The following is a 22,055-nucleotide window of genomic DNA, read 5'->3' as shown; positions in this document are numbered from 1 at the left end:
ACTTGGCCATGCTGGCAGGAGCTGATGGGAATTGTACTCCATTAACATCTGGAGGGCCATAGTTTGAAGACCCCTGGTGTACTGGATCTAGGGCTGGCTGAGCGTGGAGCTGGAGTCAAGAGGCTTGTTCCTAGTGGACCATTTGGCCCAGCCAGGCAGCCGTCCCAGTCCTCACCTTAAGTAGATTGGGAGGTAATTAGGCCCAGCTGCACTGCCAACAGAAGTTCCTTAGGCTATGTTGTGCCGTGGCCAGGATCCTGTAAGGAAGGAGCCTTTCAGGCCACTGCTGAAGATCCACAGTGGGTTTGCATGTAGACAGTCCTGCTGTTCCTGTGGAATGGGAGCAGGTCCTGGGGGTTATGAGTGTGGGTTCACATCTTGCCTGGTGGCTATCTCTGGGCCTGTTAGAGAGGTTTCCCCTACAGGTTTTGGCAGGATGACCTCTGATATTGCTGGAATATTACCAACAGGTGTCTCTGCAGGGCTGGGTTCTTCTCAGTCACTGACCTTGGCTCCTTGGGTTCTTCCTTTTTGGAATCTGAGTATGAATCATTGGGCTTAACAAATTTTCTTTGACTATAGCAGCCATACTTGAATATTCAGCTTTTACAGTTTTATATTTTAGTTAACCATGGCTTCAAATGGTTGCTGTAGAAAGCATAATCCCAGTCTCTTCCGTTTCTTGTAATTTTATTAACACTATGATGAAAGTGTTGTAGTAAATAGGTATAGCCTAGGTTGCCATCACCATAACAAAAAGCTAACCTCTAACCATAACCTAACTTATTAGTTTCTCATAATTTCATAATTGCTTTAAAGTTTCATTTAACTGACTGTTTTGGCCAGACATAAAGCATCATCAGATTAAGAAATAAATGCATTTGCCACCATTGAATGGTGTTTCCACACAGGCCAGCGGTGACAAGAATATTATCCATATTTGACTTGAGGTTTTACAGGAAAACATATTCTGATGTGAAATGATAAATAAACTTTGTGTTGTAATGGAAATAACTGAGTTATGCTGCAATAAAATTGTTGAAAATACTAGGCACCCTGATGAAATTTCTGAGTGCCATGGCAACCTGGCATCTGGGATTTGTTGAGCTCTAGTCACATGTGATTGGATCATACAGTTATGGTTTGAGAGAAACAGCGGAACTACCTGCTCTCCTAAGAGGCTGATTAGAAGGCATTGTGCCCAGAACTTCACAGGAATCTTTACTGCAGAATTCTGGCAATTCTTTTAAGTCGCAATAGTATGTCCAGCATATAGATTTAAGAAATGCTTATGCTTTTCAGACCTAAATGCATGTTGTTGAGAGCTGTTTATTGGTTTCATTAGACTTTTAATACCTGAAAACAACTTTAAATTAAATTTTTTTTGCTCTGAAATTATTTTTTCTCCAGAAGTGTACATACTGCTTAAAGAGGCAGGATTGTGTTTAGTTTGGAGATAGTTATAAGCAAAGCAGCTATTCCAGTCTGGAAAATGATCATGGCCCTGACGAGGTTTGTATAATGTGAGTTTCTTTCCTATGTCCTCTAAAACTGGTCATGTTTTTGCTGCAGTCCTGGAATCTTGCACGGGTGTTTGTTTGTCCTTATTACTGAAATTGAGTTAACTCTACTCCAATTGAGTTAACTCTACTTTTTGGACTCTTAGTGCTAGGTCTTAGTTTAACTTTGCATTTCTTTGATTTTTGGGTTTTAAATGTTTGCTTTGCACATGTTCTGTTGATCTGTATAAGTACAGGGAGTCTGAAAAATCCTGGGTTAGCTGTGTTCCTTACAAGAATTAAATTAAGTTATCTACTGCAAATACAAGATGTAATATTCGTTATGCAAGGTAGTTACAAATTGATAATTCTAAAAGTATCTGTTTTTATATGGCCTGAATGTTAAAATGAAATCTTAGTTAACATGAGCATTTAATATCTTACAACTGGATTTATCATCCTTTGAAGAACGTCTGCTAGGCTTTTTTGTTTAAAAAGTTCTTCCCATCATTAGGGTAAACTTTTATTACTGCTGTGTGTCTTTTTCTACCTCATCCCTGCCATTGGTTAAGTATTCTCCTGGGGGCGAGGCTCGGGCATCCTGATTGGGTGATTCCCAACTCATTCTCAGGGAGGCAGGACGAAGTTTGATGTCACTTCCTGTAGATGGGTTGGGCACACCCCTTCTGGCCCCAGTATTGTTCCTGCCTCAGGACAGGGAGGTCAGGTCTTGGAGTCTCTCCAAGCCCAACTAGGATCTTTTCCTAAAAAATCTCTACCTCTTCGTATCTTTGTCTTCGTACTGTAAGTGTTTGTTTACCCCGTTTGTCAACCCCTCCCAAGCCTTCCGCCCAAAAAAGGAACGTTTTTATTCGGCCCTCTTAACAATGGCCTCTCTACGTTCCTTCTCGCCACCCCCATCTGAAACTTTTGCCAGGTCCACGGCGGAGGGCACACGAGCCTCCACTCGTGCCGGATCAAAACGCACCGGCCAGACCCGCTCCACCGCCAGCCCCGACAACCCCAAAAAGGGAAGCAGCAACGCGCCCTCCAAAACGGCCGCTAAAGAAGCGCGCAAAAAAGCCGCGAAAGAGGGGCAGAGTGCGCATGCGGCCAAAAGAGCGCACAGCGCAGACGCGGCTCCCGCTAAGCGCCCGCGGCGCCAGGAAAACATCGATCCCCCGCCCTCCCCAAGGAGCACCACCGTCCCTCGGGACGAGGATGGTGTAGCTCCATCACAACCTCCGCGCTCCCCTCCAAACACCAGCGACAGCCACGGCAGAGAGCGTTCCGGCTCGTCTGCGGAGAGAGGGGGCGGAGCCAGTTCAGGCAACGAGGAAGACGCTCACAGCCTCAATGCTGACATCAACGAACCGACTGATGGCCCAGGCGGAGCTGCTTCCACCAGGCAAGGTCGGGAAGAGAGGGGAGGGGGGCCCTCCCTCTTTGATATGAGCTCTTGGGCAAATTCTTCCCCTGCATCCTTAATGAAAGCCTTCAATAAACATATTAGGCAGGAAATGTCCTTGCGTGAAAAGGAGAAAAAGAAATCCAAGCGCAGGGGGCGACATAGGTCTCACAACAAAGATAAGCATAGAAGGCATCATAGGTCTAGATCTTCCTCAAGCTCCCACAGCCCCGTATCTTCCGCATACTCACACAGGGACCCCCTCAATACAGAAGAGGATAGCAGTGAAGGGGAAATAGTAGACTCTTCGGATCATTTCTCAGAGGGAGAGGAAACCAACATAGAACCTAATGAGCAGTGCCAAAGATTCTTTAAACAAGAAAACCTGGCACTCATGATGGCAAAAGCCATTTCAGCCCTCGAACTGCATGACACCGCAGACGCGGAGGAACCATCCACCTCTTCAGGTCCCAAAAAACCAGTAAAGGGCGTCCCCAAGGGGAAGAAAGAAATCTTTCCCCAGATAGAGGAAACCCCTAGAGCCCTCCCACTACCTGAGTATTTTGAGAGAAAAATTAAAAGGGAATGGCTCCACTTAGACATCAACAAGAGCTACCCCTCAATTCTGAAAAAACTATATGTCTTGCCGGATCATGTCCAATCTATGATCCAAACCCCTCTAGTGGACGCCCCCGTGGTCGCCTTACAGTCAGGAGGCCTAGTTACCAAGGACGGACAAGGCACCCTAAAAGATGCCTCCGACAGAAAGGGAGACGTCACCCTTAAAAGATTACATGACAGACTAGCCCTTTCCACCAGAGCATTAGCTTCCTCAGCCACTATGGCTAGGGCCGCAATAGTCTGGGCACGCCGCATCCTGGAAATAATCCCAGCAGAGCACCGAGGCATCAGGGAGGGCATGGAAAGGATGCTTATGGCGGTTTCATACTGGGCAGATTCCACCTTTGACGCCCTCCTGTTGACATCCAGAGCCCTGGCCCTGGGAGTAGTCGTCAGAAGGCAAGCCTGGCTCCGTGCATGGCAAGCAGATTTCCAGTCTAAACAGGTCGTGACCACCTATGACTACCATGGCTCCCGCTTATTCGGCCAAGAACTAGATGCAGTCCTAGTGGAATCAAAAGGGAACAAAAAATCTATGCCCAGGTATGTCAGACCGGACCAGGGCTCTTCCTTCAAACCCTATACCTCATTTAGGTCACAAAAAACACTAGCCAGAGCCCCTAGGGACGGTAAAAGGTGGTCTTCTTCTTCCAATGCCTTCCGCAGACGAAACAACACTAACAACAACTTCAGCGGTAATAACTCTTCCTTTCGTAACTCCAACTACAGACAGGGCAGGGGCGGAAAGTCCTTCCAACCCGATCGCTCCACCAAACCATGACTATCACGACATCCCGGTCGGCGCCCGCCTACAACTCTTCCGACACATATGGACGGGAACTCACGTCGACCGCTGGACCTCAGAGGTGGTCTCCACCGGCTACCTAATAGAATTCTCCTGCATTCCAAAACCGCGCTTTCAAACCTTCCCGGTACATCGCAACCAACTAAAGAGACTCAGAACACAACGGGCCATCCAACACCTACTCAAAATCCAGGCCATAGAGCCAGTGCCGTCTTCCGAGCGTGGATCCGGAGTATACTCCCATTTCTTTACCGTGCCAAAGAGGAACGGGGACTGGCATGCCATACTAAACCTTCGGTACGTAAACAGACATATTCGTCTACGACGTTTCAAGATGGAGACCCTCAGATCTATTGTAGAGAACCTCCGGCCGGGGGACTTCCTCACCTCTCTGGATCTCACCGAGGCGTACCTCCACATCCCCATCAATCCACGGCACAGATCCTTCCTGAGATTCGCGGTAGGAGAACTACATTTCCAATACAAAGCTCTACCCTTCGGCCTCGCCACCTCGCCCCGTGTGTTCACAAAAGTCCTCCTCGCACCCATCATGTGCCTTCGGGAACAGGCCATCCACGTCCATCCTTACCTGGACGACATTCTAGTCCGATCAGAGTCCCAGGAAAGAGCCAAGACAGATCTGTCCACCGTCATGGAGTGTCTCAATTCACATGGTTTCTTGGTGAACTTGCAAAAAAGCTCCACCGTCCCCTCAACACGCATGGAACATCTCGGGGCAGTGATAGACACCAGTCTGAACACTCTCTTCATCCCTTGTGCCAAGGCCCTAAAGATCCAGCGCCTGACAGTATCTATTCTCTCAGCCAAAACAGTTGCTCTACTTCAACTGGCCAAACTGATGGGACTATTTATATCAATCATAGATATGTTGCAGTGGGGCCGCCTACACGCCAGGACCCTCCAGAAGTTTCTGTGACCTTACCAAAGACTCATCATGCAGAAGGCCAACAGAATGCTATCGATTCCTCCAGACCTTCGGCGCAGCCTAAGGTGGTGGTCACATCTCAAGAACCTACTAACAGGCAAAGTCTATCTGCATGGAGACAGAATCCAAATCTTCTCAGACGCCAGCCTCAGAGGTTGGGGAGCACACCTCCAGGACAACATTGCCCAGGGCACATGGTCCCCCACTCAGACCAAACTCCCTATCAACCTCCTAGAGATGAGGGCGGCACGCCTGGCTCTCCTTCACTTCCGCCCCCTCATCCAGGGCCGACATGTTTTACTGAGAACGGACAATGTGGCGACCAAAGCCCACATCAACAATCAGGGAGGGTCGCGATCCCGCCGTCTCTACCAGGAGTCCCTCCATATCCTCAACTGGGCAGAATCCAACCTCAGCTCCCTCTCCTCAGAGCATATCAAGGGGAACCTGAATGTCGAGGCCGACTGGCTAAGCAGAGAAACAATCATGGAAGCGGAGTGGATGCTACACCCATCAATCTTCCAACTAATCACACAACGATTCGGGACCCCAGAGGTCGATCTGTTCTCCTCAGAAAAGAACCACCAGTTGCCAACGTTCTTCACCAGATACCACCACAGGGCAGCAGCAACAGACGCCCTGACCTCCCCGTGGCCTCAAACCCTTCTTTATGCCTTCCCTCCCTTGCCGGTCATCCCCAAGCTCCTGAGGAAAATCTGGAGGGAGAAGGCAGAAGTCATACTAGTGGCTCCATGGTGGCCGAGACGACCATGGTTTTCATCCATGCTGCAACTCTCCAGACAACCCCCTTTCCGGCTGCCAACACCTCCAAACATGCTGTCTCAGGGCCCGATCACTCACCCGGATCCCAGCTGGTTTTGCTTAACCGCATGGCACTTGAGCGCACTGCCTTAAAAAAGAAAGGCTACTCCAAAGAAGTAATAGACACCATAGTGGCCTCACGTCGCCCCTCCACCTTACGCATCTATGATTCTTCATGGAAATCTTTCGTGAGATGGGCCAAATCAAACAGTACAGACCCGGTACGTCCTAGGGTAGCACAGGTGCTAGCATTCCTCCAGGATGGCTACAAGAGGGGCCTCAGAAGCTCAACACTCAAGAGACAAGTGTCGGCCTTAACGACGGTCTGGGGTAGACTGCAGGGTGTTCCAGCCTCAAAACACCCGGACGTTGTGCGCTTCCTAAAAGGAGTACGGCAAAGTCAGCCACCAGTCTCTCACCATTTTCCGTCATGGAAACTGAACATTGTCCTGAACGCGCTCACTAAATCCCCATTCGAACCAATCCAATCGGTTCACATCAAATGGCTCCGCATGAAACTAATCTTTTTAGTGGCCATCACATCCGCCAGAAGAATTTCCGAACTGCGGGCTCTATCAGTGAACTCACAACTGTGCGTGTTCCATAAAAATAAGGTGGTGATGCGCCTAGACCCAACATTCACGCCAAAAGTAGGCTCTCCTTTTCATCTAAAACAAGAAATTGTACTTCCCACTTTCTTTCCTTCACCAAAACACCCCAAGGAAATACTTTGGCATTCCTTAGATGTTAGGAGGTCCCTAAAAGCTTACATCATCCGCACAGAACATATCAGAAGGACAGAATCACTTCTAATTAACGTGTCCGCTCCTAACCTGGGAGCACAAATGTCACACGCTGCTATCAGCACAGCAATCATCTTGCATCGTAGAAGCATACAGATCAGTAAACATACCCATACCTCCAGGAATCACAGCACATTCCACAAGAAGCGCTGCAGCAAACGCAGCACTTCGACGGCTCATACCAGTGGAGGACATATGCAAGGCAGCCACTTGGTCCTCCGTCACAACATTCATTAAACACTACAAGCTACAATCACTAGCGGACAACGACACCGCTTTTGGCCACAGGGTCCTAGAGCATATCTTTGGTGAATAATCCCACCCTACAGGGACACTGCTCTGGGAGGTCCCAATCAGGATGCCCGAGCCTCGCCCCCAGGAGAACGGTCCATTGGTATACTTACCCTGAAGGGGCCTTCTCCTGGCGGGCGATGAGGGCATCCTGGCCCTCCCTCAATATTCACCAACTTCACATAGGACACAGCATACCACTTTTAACACGACAGAGTCCCCAAGCCGGGGACAGTTAACGCTTCTGCTTACAAAAAAGGCACATTTCAGCCACTTAGGCTCCAAGTTGTTCAGGTTAGATACCGTTAGTATCAGTTCCTTCACCGTTACCCTATGTTATAATTGTTGCTTCCTGTTATATTCATGTATTGTACAGTTTTTCTTTCTCTATACTACTATGTTACTCCAATACTGGGGCCAGAAGGGGTGTGCCCAACCCATCTACAGGAAGTGACATCAAACTTCGTCCTGCCTCCCTGAGAATGAGTTGGGAATCACCCAATCAGGATGCCCTCGTCGCCCGCCAGGAGAAGGCCCCTTCAGGGTAAGTATACCAATGGACCGTTCTAATGAAATGTATATTGATGAATGTACTTATTGGAGAGCATGGACATTTGCCTTGAATTTCATTCTGGTTGTTGAAAGACAAAGGCAAACTTTCTAGAGTTGACAAATAATTGTGCATTAGAGAAGCTGATCATCAAGTTGACAAGAGAAGATCAAGCCAGGGATTGAAACATGGGAAAGAAAGGGTTGATTGCAAGCAGCATCTGGGTTTTAAAAAAACAACAAAAAGCAAACCAAACTTGTCATGGCAGTAGATTGTAAGAGAGATCCCATTTGAAATAATGAACATTTAATTACTTTACATATAAGCAGTTGTGATGAATAATTTTCTAAAACAGTAACAGTTGGTACGTATTTAAGGAAGGAAGCGTCCCACTTGAAGCTGCATAAAGTTTTAAATCAGTTTTTAACTTAATATGTTTTAAGGCTATAACAATAAATTAATATGAAATTAATTTGTTGAAATATGGATTTTAAAAATTAATTTAAGGCGGCTTCCACATGGCGGCAGTCATGTATAGTTTCTTCATTGCTGCTGCAACTATCTAGGCATCATATCTAGGCCTTCCGTGTAGCTGGTTTCCCTTCAGCTTCTCTGTCTTAGTCCCTGGCAACAGTGGCGTACCTAGGCAAACTGGAGCTCTGGGCAAAACCTCAGATTGATGCCCCCCCACCCATGGGCAGCCACCCTCTCCCACCGTGACCAAACAATGATTTTTTCCACCAGGTCGTTTCAAAGTCACCATCACATTATAGAACATGCCCAACTCACAAATCTGAACACAGCAATGGGCCATGCCACACAGCAGAAATATTTTTTGAAAACATTTTCAAAATGCTTTCAAAATGTTTTATTACTGCTATGAAAACATTTTATGGTGTTGTATCCAGTCCCCCCAATTGGGGGAAACAGCATCACTTTCAATGTTGTTTAAACTGGGGACCCCAGATTCTCCCTTTAAGGTGGATTTAAAAGAAGAATCTGGGCTCCCTAGTTTAAACAGGCGATGCTGGAATCCAACCCCAAACAGCATAGTTTTCAATGGTGTTTAAACTAGGGAGCCCAGATTCTCCTTTTAAATCCACCTTAAAGGGAGAATCTGGGGTCCCCAGTTTAAACAACATTGAAAGTGATACTGTTTTGGGGTGGATTATCCCCCACCCTGAAACTGCATCACTTTCAATGTTTAAAGTGGGGACCTCAGATTCTCCCTTTAAATCCATGCTGAAGGGGGTGGATTTAATAATCATAATAATAACCTTTATTAGGCATTGAGAGAATAAAAGAAAGACAGAAAACAAGCATTGGCAGGAAGGGGGTGGATTTAAAAGGATAATCTTGGGAAATTTAGGAGGTGACTGCTGTCAGTGGTGTAATTATTAAGATAGCAGCACCAAAATTTCAGGGTGTCTTCATGAGACTGTACCCAGGTTTGGTGAAGTGTGGTTCAGGGGGTCCAAAGATATGGACCCTAAAAGGTGTAGCCCCCATCTCCTATTAGCTCCCATTGGAAACAGTGGGGGATGGGGGCACTCCCTTTGGGAGTCCATAACTTTGGACTTCCTAAGCCAAACTTCACCCAACCTGGGTGATATCATCAGGAGAGTCTCCCAAAAAATCCCTGATATTTTGGTGCTGCTAGCCTAAAAACTGCGCCCTCTGCAGGCCAAAAACCGAAAAACACTGAAAATACACAAACCCCCACAAATGAACCTGCAGTTTTTGCACCCCACACAAGGGGGCGCCCTGGGCAACTGCCCACTTTGCCCAATGGGAAGAACGCCTCTGCCTGGCAGGGGCCATTCTCTTGGAGGCGGAGGACATCTTGGTGGGTGATTCTCACCCCAACTCAGGGAGGCAGGAAAAAAGAAATTCATCACTTCCTGGCCTGGCTTGGGCTCATTTTGCTCAGTATTTTTTCTGCCTCAACAGGGAGTGCATGGATTTCTTTGAGCTCCTCTTTCTATCTTTGTTTCTCTGTGTATTGGTTGGTGTCTAGTTGTGAGTACAATCTTCCCCTTGTTCCCTCCCTTGTACCTTGCATAGGATACTGTTTTGGGGAGGGGGAGGGGACTTCAGGAGACCTTGGGGATTCTCCCCTCAGTTTTCCCATCGCTTTTCTTCCACCTTGCAATGGCGGATCGTTGGTTCTCCCCAGTCAGAGAGTCCTTCCATAGGACTGCTGCTGCAGCCACCAAAGCAGCCTCAAGAAGAAGAAGAGGAGGAGGAGTTTGGATTTATATCCCCCCTTTCTCTCCTATAGGAGACTCAAGGAAGAGGGTTACTCTTCCAGTGCCAGCCGATTTTAGGAGTGGGTTTACCCTCCGTCCCCGCCAGCAGAGAATAGGAGGGGAATTACCCCTCCCGCATTCTTCTTGGCTGACGGCACTGGCTCGGCCTCCTTCAGCTGTGCGATCAGTGCTTACCCACCTCCCGGCTGCGGCGCAAAGAACAAAGGCTCCAATCGTGCTGGGAACCCAGCAGCACAGTGCAGATGGCAGACACACGAAGAATGGCCATCTTGCAAGCTGCAAGTCCTCTTCCCAGGCTGGCTTTTTGCACCAGAAGCGTGCATCCAGCGAAGATCTGCCTGGCAACAGCGCAGGGGAGGGCGGCAGAGTGCAGGAGCATGAGGGAACTGCTACCCTACTCCCAAGTAGTACTGCCGGCTGGCAAATAAGTTCCTCTGAGGAATTGACTTCCTTCCTCAAACGTTCCCTTGGGGAACAGATAGAGGAGTATCTGCAAGCTAGAGAGACCAGGGCTCCTGGCTATCCATCCACTTCCACAGCTCCTGTTTCAGCTCCTTAACCCTAGAGACCTGCCTAGGGTTACTGTGCAAGATCCACTCCGTTTGAGTGGAGCTTCTCCCCCCTTCTTTATGGCTGCCTGACTTTGCGGAGCGTGTGCGCTCCGCCACGGAGCCAACAAAGGTTTCGCGTTCAGGCGAAAAGGACCTCGCGTCCATGATTAACTGTCTATTTGCCAACGTTCTATTTGCCAAGGGGTGGGGGAGGGGTGGGTGGGAAGGAAAGCGGTTGCTTTCAGCGGCGGCTAGACTACTCTTCCCCAAGCCGGATCGCGCTTACTCACCCCTCTAAGGACTTCAGACAAACACAGACTGACACAAACTGACACAAACAGACTACGAATAGGGTTTTTTGCCAGAGCCAAAAAACGCGTCTGCTCTCTGCAGAGGCAGGAAAATACTGAAGAAGGTGACCCCAAGACCTCACAGGAAGTACATGGAAGAATTTCATCATTTCCTGCCTCTCTGCAATTGGTCGAGATCACACCCACACCACACAAGATGCCCCACTTACCTACAGTAGAAAGACCCTTCACGGTGAGTATCCAATGGATTTTTCCACAGCTCCTGTTTCAGCTCCTTAACCCTAGAGACCTGCCTAGGGTTACTGTGCAAGATCCCCTCAGCTTCCCACAGGAAGAAGAGCTGAATGGGGATGAAGGACAGAAGTCTATGGGACATTTTTCAGAGACTGAGGATGAGCAGATGCTCACCTCTGGCTGGTGCTGTAAATGTTTTAAACAGGAGGATTTGGCCTTTCTGATTACAAAAGCCATCCCAGGCCAGAGGGCCCTTCACGTTTCTGATTTTACCTCCCTCCCAGTCGGTTAGCCAGCTTCTCCTCTTCCAGGATCGCTGCAGAAGAGATCATGTCGATGCGTGGGTCCAAGAAGTAGTCTCACAGAGGTACGCCATAGATATTCTTCGTTTCCCTACTCCTCATTTTCTTCCATCTCTCATAAGCTCCAGGTCCGAGAAAGCCTCCAGGATGCCGACGGCAATTCTACATCTGCTGTCCATCAATGTGATAGAACCAGTTCCTCAGAAAGAAAGATGTTGCGGTCATTATTCGCACTTCTTCATGGTCCCCAAGAAGACTGGCTACTGGAGGGCAATCCTGAACCTGCGACCTGTGAACAGGTTTATCAAGCTTCAAGTTCAAGATGGAGTCCTTATGTACCATCGCAGAGGGTCTTTGATCGGGAAACTTTCTGACCTCCCTAGACCTCATGGAGGCCTATCTACACGTGTCCATTTGCCAGACACACAGACGATTCCTGAGGTTCACCTCAGAAGTGGACCACTTCCAATTCAGAGCCTTACCTTTCGAGTTGGCTACCACTCCCAGGTTGTTCTCCAAGATCCTCTTAGCGCCAGTCACCCTCCTTTGCCGCTGGGGCATCCATGTCCATCCATATTTGAACAACATACTCGTCAGGTCCAGCTCCAAGGAGGTGGCAGTCCGGGATCTAGCCCCGGTGATTCAGGTTCTACAGAGTCACGGCTTCCTGGTCAATGAGGAGAAGAGCCACCTCTACCCATCCTAGAGATTAGAACATCTTGGGGCCATCGTGGACACTGCCAGAAACACCCTCGTCGTTCCAGAGGAAAAGATCTTGAAGATCAAGAAGGTGATATCCACCCTCATTCTCATCAAATCAGCCTCCCTGATGTTCCTAGCCAAGGTGATGGGTATGCTTATAGCCAGTATAGATCTGATGCAGTGGGGCAGATTCCACGCCAGGCCCCTCCAGCAGTTCCTTCGCCCCTACCAATGGGGCATCATGTACAAGAGGGATCGCCCCTTAATCATCCCAGCCTCACTCAAACGGGAACTTCGCTGGTGGACGGTCAGACAGAATCTTTCCCAAGGCAAGATATACCTTCCCACTGAACAGATCCACCTTTTTACAGATGTGAGTCTCATGGGATAGGGGGCTATCTTGAGGGATCAATATGTCCTAGGGAAGTGGACAGGATCTCAGTCCCGGCTACCCATCAACATTATCGAACTCAGGGCGGTTCTACTGGCCCTCCAGCGTTTTCAACCAATTCTTCAGCAACAACATGTCTTGGTCTGCACTGACAACGTAGTGGCCAAGATGTACTTAAACAATCAGGGGGGATCCAAGTCATCCCATCTTCATTGGGAGGCCACCAAGTTTTTGTCGTGGGCCGAGATGAACACTCTGAGCTTGAAGGCGGAACACATCAAAGGGACACTAAATCTACAGGCAGATTGGCTGAGCCAGCAGACAATGGTCACTAAACAAGTTTGTTTTCCAGAAAGTGACATCCAGGTTTGGGTTACTAAACAAGTTTGTTTTCCAGAAAGTGACATCCAGGTTTGGGACCCCACAAGTGGACCTCTTTGCCACTGCAGAAAACACCCAGCTTCAGAGGTTCATCTCCAGATATTTCCATCCAAAAGCCCTGGCAGTAGATGCATTCGTCTCTGTCTGGCCTCAAGCTCTCCTTTACACGTTCCCTCCTATTTTGTTTCTACCCAGGGTACTGAGAAGAATTTCCATGGAGCCCAGGTGATACTTATTGCTTCTTACTGGCCAAGGCAATCCTGGTTTTCAAAGATTCAGGAAGTCCACCCTTTCGTCTACCAATGAGCCCGGACCTTCTATTCCAGGGTCCCTTACAACATCCCAAGTCAGAGTGGCTCAATCTGACCACATGGCTATTGAGTGGAGTAGGTTAAGACAAAAAGACTATTCAGAGGATGTGACTGACACCATGCTGGCTTTGCATAGACTGGCTACAGTGAGAATTTACAACTACTCATGGAAGGTCTTTGTCAGGTGGGCCAGAAGAAAACAGGTCGATCCGGAGAATCCCTCCATCTCCGAGAACTTGGAGTTTTTACAAGGCGGATTTAGTTCAACTTTGAGGAGACAGGTGGCAGCGCTATCTATGGTATGGCACCACTTCCAAGGAGTTCCAGCCTCCCAGCATCCAGATGTTATCAGATTTCTGAGGGGAGTACATTAGTCTCAGCCCCCTCCAATGCATAGGTTCCCATCTTGGAGGCTGCACACCATCCTATCAACTCTGACGAGGTCGCCCTTTGAGCCAGTGCAGACCATTCATCTCAGGTGGCTGCGTATGGAACTTTTTCTCGTCACAATTACATCTGCAAGGCGGATCTCAGAACTCAAGAGTTCTTTCCATCAATCCAAATCTATTCATCTTCCATCCTGATAGGGTGGTTCTCTGAACGGACCCCACATTCAAACCTAAGGTCAGTTCTTCCTTCCACCTTCAGCAGGAAATCATCCTCCCCAACTTTTGCCCACAACCTTCTCATCCTACAGAGAGGCTGTGGCACCACTTAGATGCCCGTAGAGCTCTAAAAGCCTTTATCATTAGGACAGAGCCTATTTGACAAACTCAGAGCATCTTTATTAACACTTCATCTCACACAAATGTCAGCAGCCGCTATCAGTTCCACCATCAAGGCCTGCATCAGTGGGAGGAAGACTGCTGCTGTTTTACCATCAGTGGGTGGCTTCTCACCCAGACCTTTGGGTTCTGTGTACTGTTCACCAAGGCTATTCAATAGAGTTTTGCAGCATTCCACCCGAAAGATTTTGGGTTTCTCCACAGGCAAAGAGAGCAGAGAAACACATCAGAACTCAATCAGCAATAAAACATCTTCTTCAACACCATTCCATCAAGCCTATGCCTCACAAGGGGGAGACCTCTGACAAATATTCCATCTTTTTTTCTATGCTCAAATGTAACGGGGAAGGCAGATAATCTTGGACCTCAAGTTCGTGAACCAATTCAACATTTGTCAAATAGTTCCGGATGGAAACCCTGAGGTTCATCTCCGAGGCATTGAACATCGGGGCCTTCGTGACTTTCATTGATCTCCAAGAAGCCTACATGCACGTCCAGTTTCCCCCATTCATCACAGATTCTTCAGGTTCTCCCACGATGGCCAGCTTTTCCAGTTCAGAAGCAGCATCAGATATTGTTTATCTTGGTTAATTGTGACGGGAGCTATAGGTCCAAAGGAAACGAGCAACAGTAATTTTCACTGTTTCTTTTAACAGTTAATTGCTTTGAGAGACATTTCTTTAGAGTAGGGAAAAGAAGGTTCATAACTTGCTTTTAGCATCTCAGGGACAAATTTAAAATAGTGTATTTGGTTTAGGCTTATGCTGCCTTTGATGACTTGGTCCGGCATATGCAAGAGTTTTCTTCCCATTTCAATGTTTCCAGTTATATCATCCTTGTGTAGTGAATCAAAATTTCCAGAAATTTTGAAAAAAAATTAAAATTTCCAGAAATTTTGAAGTCTTTGAGAAAAACTGTTTCCAGTATTTTGGTGAAAATGAAATACATGTGATACTTTGTGCCCTCCTTTTTCTCCAGTGGGTACTTAAAGCAACTTACGTCATTCTCTTCTCCTCTGTTTTATCCTCTTAACTCTGTGAGGTATGTTGGGCTGAGAGTGTATAACTGAACCGTGGTCACTCAAGCAAGATTCCATGATAAGATCTCCCATTCTAGTCCAGTACTCTAACCATTTCACCATGTTTTTGCAGACATTGTCTCCAAAATATTTAATAGGAAAAACTCTTATTAAATAGTTTCTCTTTTGGAAAGCCTGATGAGTTTTTTATGACAAGGTGTTACACAAAAGTATAGTCTGAAGATTTTTATGGAAGAACATAGAGCACTTGCAAGTATTTGAGGAAAGAGATCTCATTTATCTCTCATCCTCTGTTTCCTCTTTACCTTCCCCAAAAGCCCTTCATCCTCATCCCTTTTCCTGATTCTTTTCCTTCCCTCCCTCCAGGCAAAATCTACCTTTACCTAGTCGTCCCCACCTTCAGCTTCCCTACCCCTGGCAGTCTCTTTCTGGGACAGCCATGGTCTAACTATGTGGTGCTGGCTGCCGAGCCAAGCACAGTTTTGTGGTGGGCAACCTGCAAGGACTTGCAGGAGGCACCTCATTTCCCTTTATGTCCCTCTGTTTCCACACTGTTACCTCTTTTCCTTTTCCTGGCAGTCCTCGTATCCTTTCCTTCCCATCTACCAACCCTCTTCAGCTAAATTAATATTTATTTACCTTATTTGTATTCCTAAAACAGCTTACATCATTCTTCTCTCTTTGGTTTCACCCTCACAACTCTGTGAGGTAGGCTGGGAATATATAACTGGTCCAAGGTTGCCCTATGAATTTCCATGGCAGAGTGTGGAATTGAATCTGGATCTCTTAGGTCCTAGTCTGAAATGCTAAACAGTACACCACACAGGCTTTTGTGGGTTACCTGCTGTTGAACACCAGCAATCAGTTGGGCCTGGTTGAGTCATACAAGTCATATGGCATGAAATTGGAGTTCTCCCTCAAAGACCAAAACAGTCCCAGAAAGGGCCCTGTCCCCTCCTCCCTATCTTTTACTAAGATTTGACATCTGGCAATACTGTTACGGATGTCTAGCAATGACTATGAAAGCATTCATTTCTTCAAGCTACAGGCACTGCTTCTTTTATTTTTGCGGAGAAGAGGTCTTAATCCCCAATGTAGTTTGAAGAAAGATCTGCCTTATTTGTTCATAGCTCTCTGAATTTAAGCATCCACATCTAGTCATGTTGTGAATTAGGTATATGGATTGATTCCATAATGTATTCCAAATGTGGCTGTACCATACGCTTGTATAAAGGTATTGAGATGTCTTTGTTTTCCCTGTAAGGCTTACTGGTACTTTCTGAGCTATTGGTATAGAAATATAGAAATAAAAGCAAATAACTTCTTTGATTTCTAAAGAGGCTTGAGACACTTCATTCAGTTTGGGAATGAGGTATATATTTCTTTGTGACAGAGCAAAGTGGAAAGGAGGCCGTTATTATTATTCTTGAAAATAGTTGTAAAGCGTAAAATATGTAGGTATGCGAGGAGGAGACAGAAATAAACTATAGCTAGGGTGGGCAGCTTTTGCTGTCATTTGGACTGAAATGTATAAAATCATCAGGGTTGTGCTGAACTCTCTGGCATGGGTGAAACCCGTGTACTTTTACTGTACCATCTTCTACCCTTGTAATTCACTTTCTGCATTCTTTATGGTTTTTATTGTAATTCTTCTTTGCTTCTGTAATCTTAATCCTGTTGCATTGTTTATTTGGTTTCTCGTGGTGTTTGACTGAATTTCTGATGTATGTTTTGAATTTTTTGAGTCTCAATGAAAAAGATGTTCTATAAATGAAGTTTTTAAAAAGTACATTGCAGAAGGTTATGGCATTGTTCAAATGCAATAAGTAGTCTTTTTGCATAATGCTTGCATTAATTTCTAGAGTAGCTCATAGAGTTACATTGTCATTTAGAGTAGTTTGTTGCTTAATGTAAAAACATAACAGTTCTTCTGGATCAGACCACTAGTCCATTTGGTTCTGCATCCTATTTCACATAAAGGTCATCTACTTCTTCTGGAGGTCCAACAACGGGGCACAGAGACTGCACCCCCATGATGTCATGGAACTCAGGCTCTTGCAGTGGGTTTTAATCACTCTCTGAATAAAGGAAGTATTCTTGCTTGTCCATCCTGAATCTATTGCCCATTGGCTTCATTGGATGCCATTGAGTTCTAGCATTTTGGGAAAGAGAGCAAACATTCTCCTGGAAGCGGAAGACATCTTGTATGTGGGATGTTTCTCTGTCCTTCACAGGAAGGCAGGAAAGAGTTTGTTGTCACTTCCTGCAGTAGCCTGATGGCCATCTTCTCACCAGTATTTTTCCTGCTTCCTTGTGAAGGGAGTATTTTTCCTGCCTTTTCTCAGCAGGGTGAGATAGGTGGAACTCAGGCTCTTGCAGTTGGTGATTCTTTTATCTGTTATCTGTCTTTCATTATGTTTCTTTTTTACCCCTCTGTCTTGCCCTTTCCTTCTGCTCCTCTTAGGATGGGATAGTTAGGCAGGGAAGTTTACTTTGTCTCTGCCGTTTCTTCAACCAACGCGGTTGATTTTTCCACGTTTTTTCCAGCAGAGCCTTTACAAAATGATGGCCAGATCATTCTCCCCCCACCTAGGGATCACTTCGCTCTTTCTTCTGCGGAGCGAACTCGAGCAGCCACCACCAGAAGCATTAGCTCGAGGTCAGTTAGTTCCCAACCACCCCTGGCAGAGGGATTAGAGCTGCACAAGTGCTGTACTAAGGGAAAGCGAGCGGAGAAAGGCTCCAAATGAGCCAAAAATGGCGCAATGAGCAAAAATCAGCTGAAGAAACACCACACATTGGGCGGACGGAACCAAGCACCTTCCCAGGGTGCAAGTGCCTCCACGCCTCCAGCGGGAGCCGAGTGCCTTCCAAGGGCATGATCCATTCAGGTGGCTCCAGGAATGACAATGCTGACCATGGGGACTTAGCATCTTCTCAGGGTGCAAGGCACCTAGCCAGTCCCTCGCTGGGCAGTTCTTCAGTGGGGAGTCAAGCACCTTCCTAGGGTGCAGCCTGCCATGGCAACTCCTCTTCAGGCACTTCCAGCTTCCCCAGAGCCATGGGGTGCCTGGTGACAGCCCACACCATCCAGAATGATGTGCAGCTGGAGGCCACCACTTATGCCTCTACTTCTTACAGGCCTTCCTCTTCTTTGGGATGCGGGGATGCAGTCTGATACTCAAAATCCTCCATCAGCTGCCTTGTGGCTTTCTTTAGACAGGCAATGAGGGAGGAGAGTCACCAGTTTCATTTACCATACATACCGGCGTATAAGACGACTGGGAGTATAAGACAACCCCCCCACTTTTCCAGTTAAAATTTCCAGAGTTTGGGATATATTCGCCATATAAGAGTACCCGGCGTATAAGACGACCCCAGACTTTACAGATGATTTCCCAGGGTTCAAAAGTAGTCTTATACGCCAGTATATACAGTATCTAGAGAAGCTTCTGAACTCCCAGCTCAGGCACCTAGACAGTGTTCCAGATCCGCCATTGGTTCCCAGGGTAGGGTGTCCAGACCCCATGCCCGAGACCCCCTTGATTTCCCTGGGGATGCAGAGTTCACTGACCCAGAAGATGAGGGAGATTATGAACATTTCTCTGATACCGAGGATTCTCCTGTGGAAAACCTGTGGAAATGATCAAATTAAATAGAGGAGTGGCTGGTTTTCACAGGGAATCTTGATAGTATTCCACTGTGAGAAGTTTTCGTTATATATAATCTCTCTTGAGGAGCAATCTTCTGTTTCAGAAAATGATGCTCTGGGTTGATAAAAAATGATTATTAAAATGTGGGTGTATACATATGTATACATATGTATTTGAAAATCATGTCACATATTAAAAGAAAACCAATTTAAAATAAAAATTGGTTTGTATTTATCACTTTAAAATGAATCATGACCATTTATCAGTCATTAGGGAGAAACTGCAGCATACTAGGCAAAGGACATATAGTAGTTGAGTGGATTTCTGTTATACACAGGGGTCAGAGACACCCTCCTGCAGAAGCTATCCCTTCTTTTCTCCCTACCCAGGACAAGTTGGCAGCCATCTTTCTTTCCATTAACTCATCCTGAATTTCTCTGTTCATACTTACGATACAGAGTCCTTCTCTCAATAAGGCCACAATTACTGACTTCTGCTTTCCCTATTACATTATCAGTATATGTGGTACCCCAGGGTCAGACATGACTGAAGGGGAAACTTTACCTTTAATTAGCGGCAGATAGTATGGATTATACCCAGGTATAGTCCACAGTCCTTAATCCTTTATCTCAAACTTCTTTCTGAAACATTCTGTTACAGTGCAGCTCTATTTCCTGTGCAAAAAGCCCTTTTGAATTCAGTTTGGCATCGTTTACAGTTCTTGCACCCCAGGTGCCTGTTGGTTGAGAAATTATTTTCATTATTTTGATGAAGGGGGAATTATGAGTAGGCTTTTTTAAAAAAAAGTTGAATAAATAAGATCTTTTAGGGGAAAAAGAATGAATACAATAGGGCCTACCAATTCTACCAATCTTTTATTTTTGAAAAGATGATGTAAGCAAGAAGTGAATTGTTACTTCACTTGGATTTGACTTCTGCCTTATCAAGTCCACACAGATTATACAGTTCATTGGGATTGGGTTTCTGCCTCATCCAGTCCACACAGATTTATACAACCTCTTTCTGCCATGTTTGTCTGAAAGAATACTTCTACTATGCCACTGAACAGTGCACTGATGGGCTAGCAGCATCCTTTCAACAAAGAGTGACTAAGTCATTGCTAAACAGTTGCCATCTTTCAATATATCAACTGTCATCTTTCCAATGCTACAGGAAAAATTACATGGACCTCTCTTGGTTTGTAATGGTTCATTAGATTTTTCCATAAAATGTTTTTGTTGCTGTTCTCAGGGTGAAAATGATCTATTTAAAGTATGCTCTTAACTGTGTAGAAAGGGATGCAATAAAGATGACCCTTTTTACAGGCACAGACACAGTCATTAGAGGGCTCTCAAGCTATGTAGATTCTGTGCTCAGGTTCTGTGCTTCTGTGCCCTATGACATCATCACCACCTATGAAATACTAGTGAATTCTATGGAACCTCCAATTTGTTTACAGTTTTCCAGAGCATACCTTCCTTTTAAAAAATACTGTTTCATTATGCTTATTTTCCATGCCCCAGTCAACAAAACCTTGCAAAACCATGTTTCTGTAAATGTCTCCTGTATTTTACTTTCCCCTTTGCGGATTTTCTTATTGGTTGCAGTCTTGTCCATCAACACAGCATGCCATATTTCGTGAGTCCATTAATCAATGCTTGGCAGGATTGGCCACAACTATTTTTTTTTAAGTGCATACTTTTCCCCCCTGCAGTATATCTTTATGGAGGATGTTTAGGAGGCTAACTTTACCTCACAATTTAGGATAATCTCTGAATATGTAGATCTAAACTCTATATTCTAGTGCCACCAGAAATGGAAAAGTACCAGTACTTTTGTTTCAGTGCCAACATATTCTAGGTGTGCCTGGTATAACATGCCTGATAATAATTGCAAAACAATACATAACATAATCAGTTAGTTTTATCCCATGACTCAATAAATGTCAGCTACGCTGTCTTGGCCTTATCCACTTTCAATCCAATCACTCTTCCTTTGATCATTGTCATGTACAGGAGCACACAGTCAGGTAAAGCAAACCAGGCAAGTTGCTCTTTGCTATGGCTGCTGTCAGTATTTGGCTATCTGTACAGTGTCTTAGTTTTCTACATCTTTTAATAACCAAGAAATTGTCTCATCCAGGGAATTAAAGCCAGCTTCCCGTAATGGGAGAATTCAAATTGGCTGAAAATCTGAAAATTCAGGACAATTGACTAAGGTCAGTAGAGTCTATTCTGTCTGAACTGGAACTGCAGGTATATAATCTATCACAAAATGGTATATCTTGGTATCTTCTCATCAGAACTACAGATGGCAACTCATTCAACCATGCTAACATAAATTATCTGGTATGTTGGTATTCACAAGAAGAAAATATCTCGGCATTTTAATCAGGAAGAGTGCCATTAGTGAAAGCAGAACACATTCACTGGGCTCTAGTGGACGTGCTTCTGTAGTCTAGATGCTTCAAATGACATTTTATCAAATTGCTCTAATAAAGGCTTAGATTTGAATCTTTTACTTATTACAGATGTTAACAATTTACTAGTGTTCACAGTAAGCCATACAGTATAGGTGACTTAGATCCCCCCGGGGGGAGGCTGAATCTGCCGGCGGAAGTGGTGCACAGCTGCACCAGTGGATTTGCCATCCTCAGGGCACTTACCGTGGGGCAATGCCACTGGGATGCGGCTGCTGTCCTAGCACTAAGATGTGGTGCCAGTCTCAGTGCTCCTGTCGCTGCTGGCTTAATGGGTGCGGGCCAAGGAGGGACCAATTTTAGTTGGCTTCCTCCTAGCAATTTATGGTGTTATCCTGGCTTCAGGGAATTTAGGCTAAGACCACCCTTTTGGACAGTGTAAATCTGTTGAGCCCCATCGAGGCTTCTTGGCAGCAGAGAGGATTTCTCATTTTTCAAGCCTCCCACACTGCTAGGAAGCTTCTTTGTGGGCAGCAGCCAGGTGGCACCATGACTCTTAGATGGGGCTGCTCGGCAGTCACCAAGGGCACCAAAAGGCTGTACAGTTACTCTCTTTTGTCTGGCCCATGTTTTCTGAGCATTGTGGAAATATAAAGAAGCCGACCTTAGAGGCCCATGTAATCTTTTCCCACTTCCCCCTCATAGACTTCATTAATGGTAGTGGAGAAATCCAGAATGAAGTGCGTTGTAAAGAAATGGGGAGGGGCTGCAGGGAAACCAGAGGAGGTGGGAGAGATGTAGGCAGTGGCTTTGTATGGGTGGTTTGTTGGCACAGGCATGCCAGATGGAAACAAACAGCATTGCAACTAGAGCTCGAAAAAAACTGGTGGTAAAAGGGGCATGAGATTGCCAAGGAGTGAGTTGGGTTGGGGCATGCACAAGGATGTCAGGCAGAAGGTCT

At 46.1% G+C, this 22,055-nt stretch overlaps 1 protein-coding gene across 7 annotated transcripts in view; it reads left to right on the top strand.

Moving 5' to 3' along the window:
- The window catches only part of KDM6A (lysine demethylase 6A), a 164,161-nt gene that overhangs the window by 12,569 nt on the left and 129,537 nt on the right, over positions 1–22,055 (top strand). The window lies entirely within an intron of this gene.

This window comes from Sphaerodactylus townsendi, linkage group LG04 (assembly GCF_021028975.2).
Source record: "Sphaerodactylus townsendi isolate TG3544 linkage group LG04, MPM_Stown_v2.3, whole genome shotgun sequence".
Classification (NCBI taxonomy): domain Eukaryota; kingdom Metazoa; phylum Chordata; class Lepidosauria; order Squamata; family Sphaerodactylidae; genus Sphaerodactylus; species Sphaerodactylus townsendi.
This window is presented reverse-complemented; position numbering and strand designations above follow the sequence as displayed.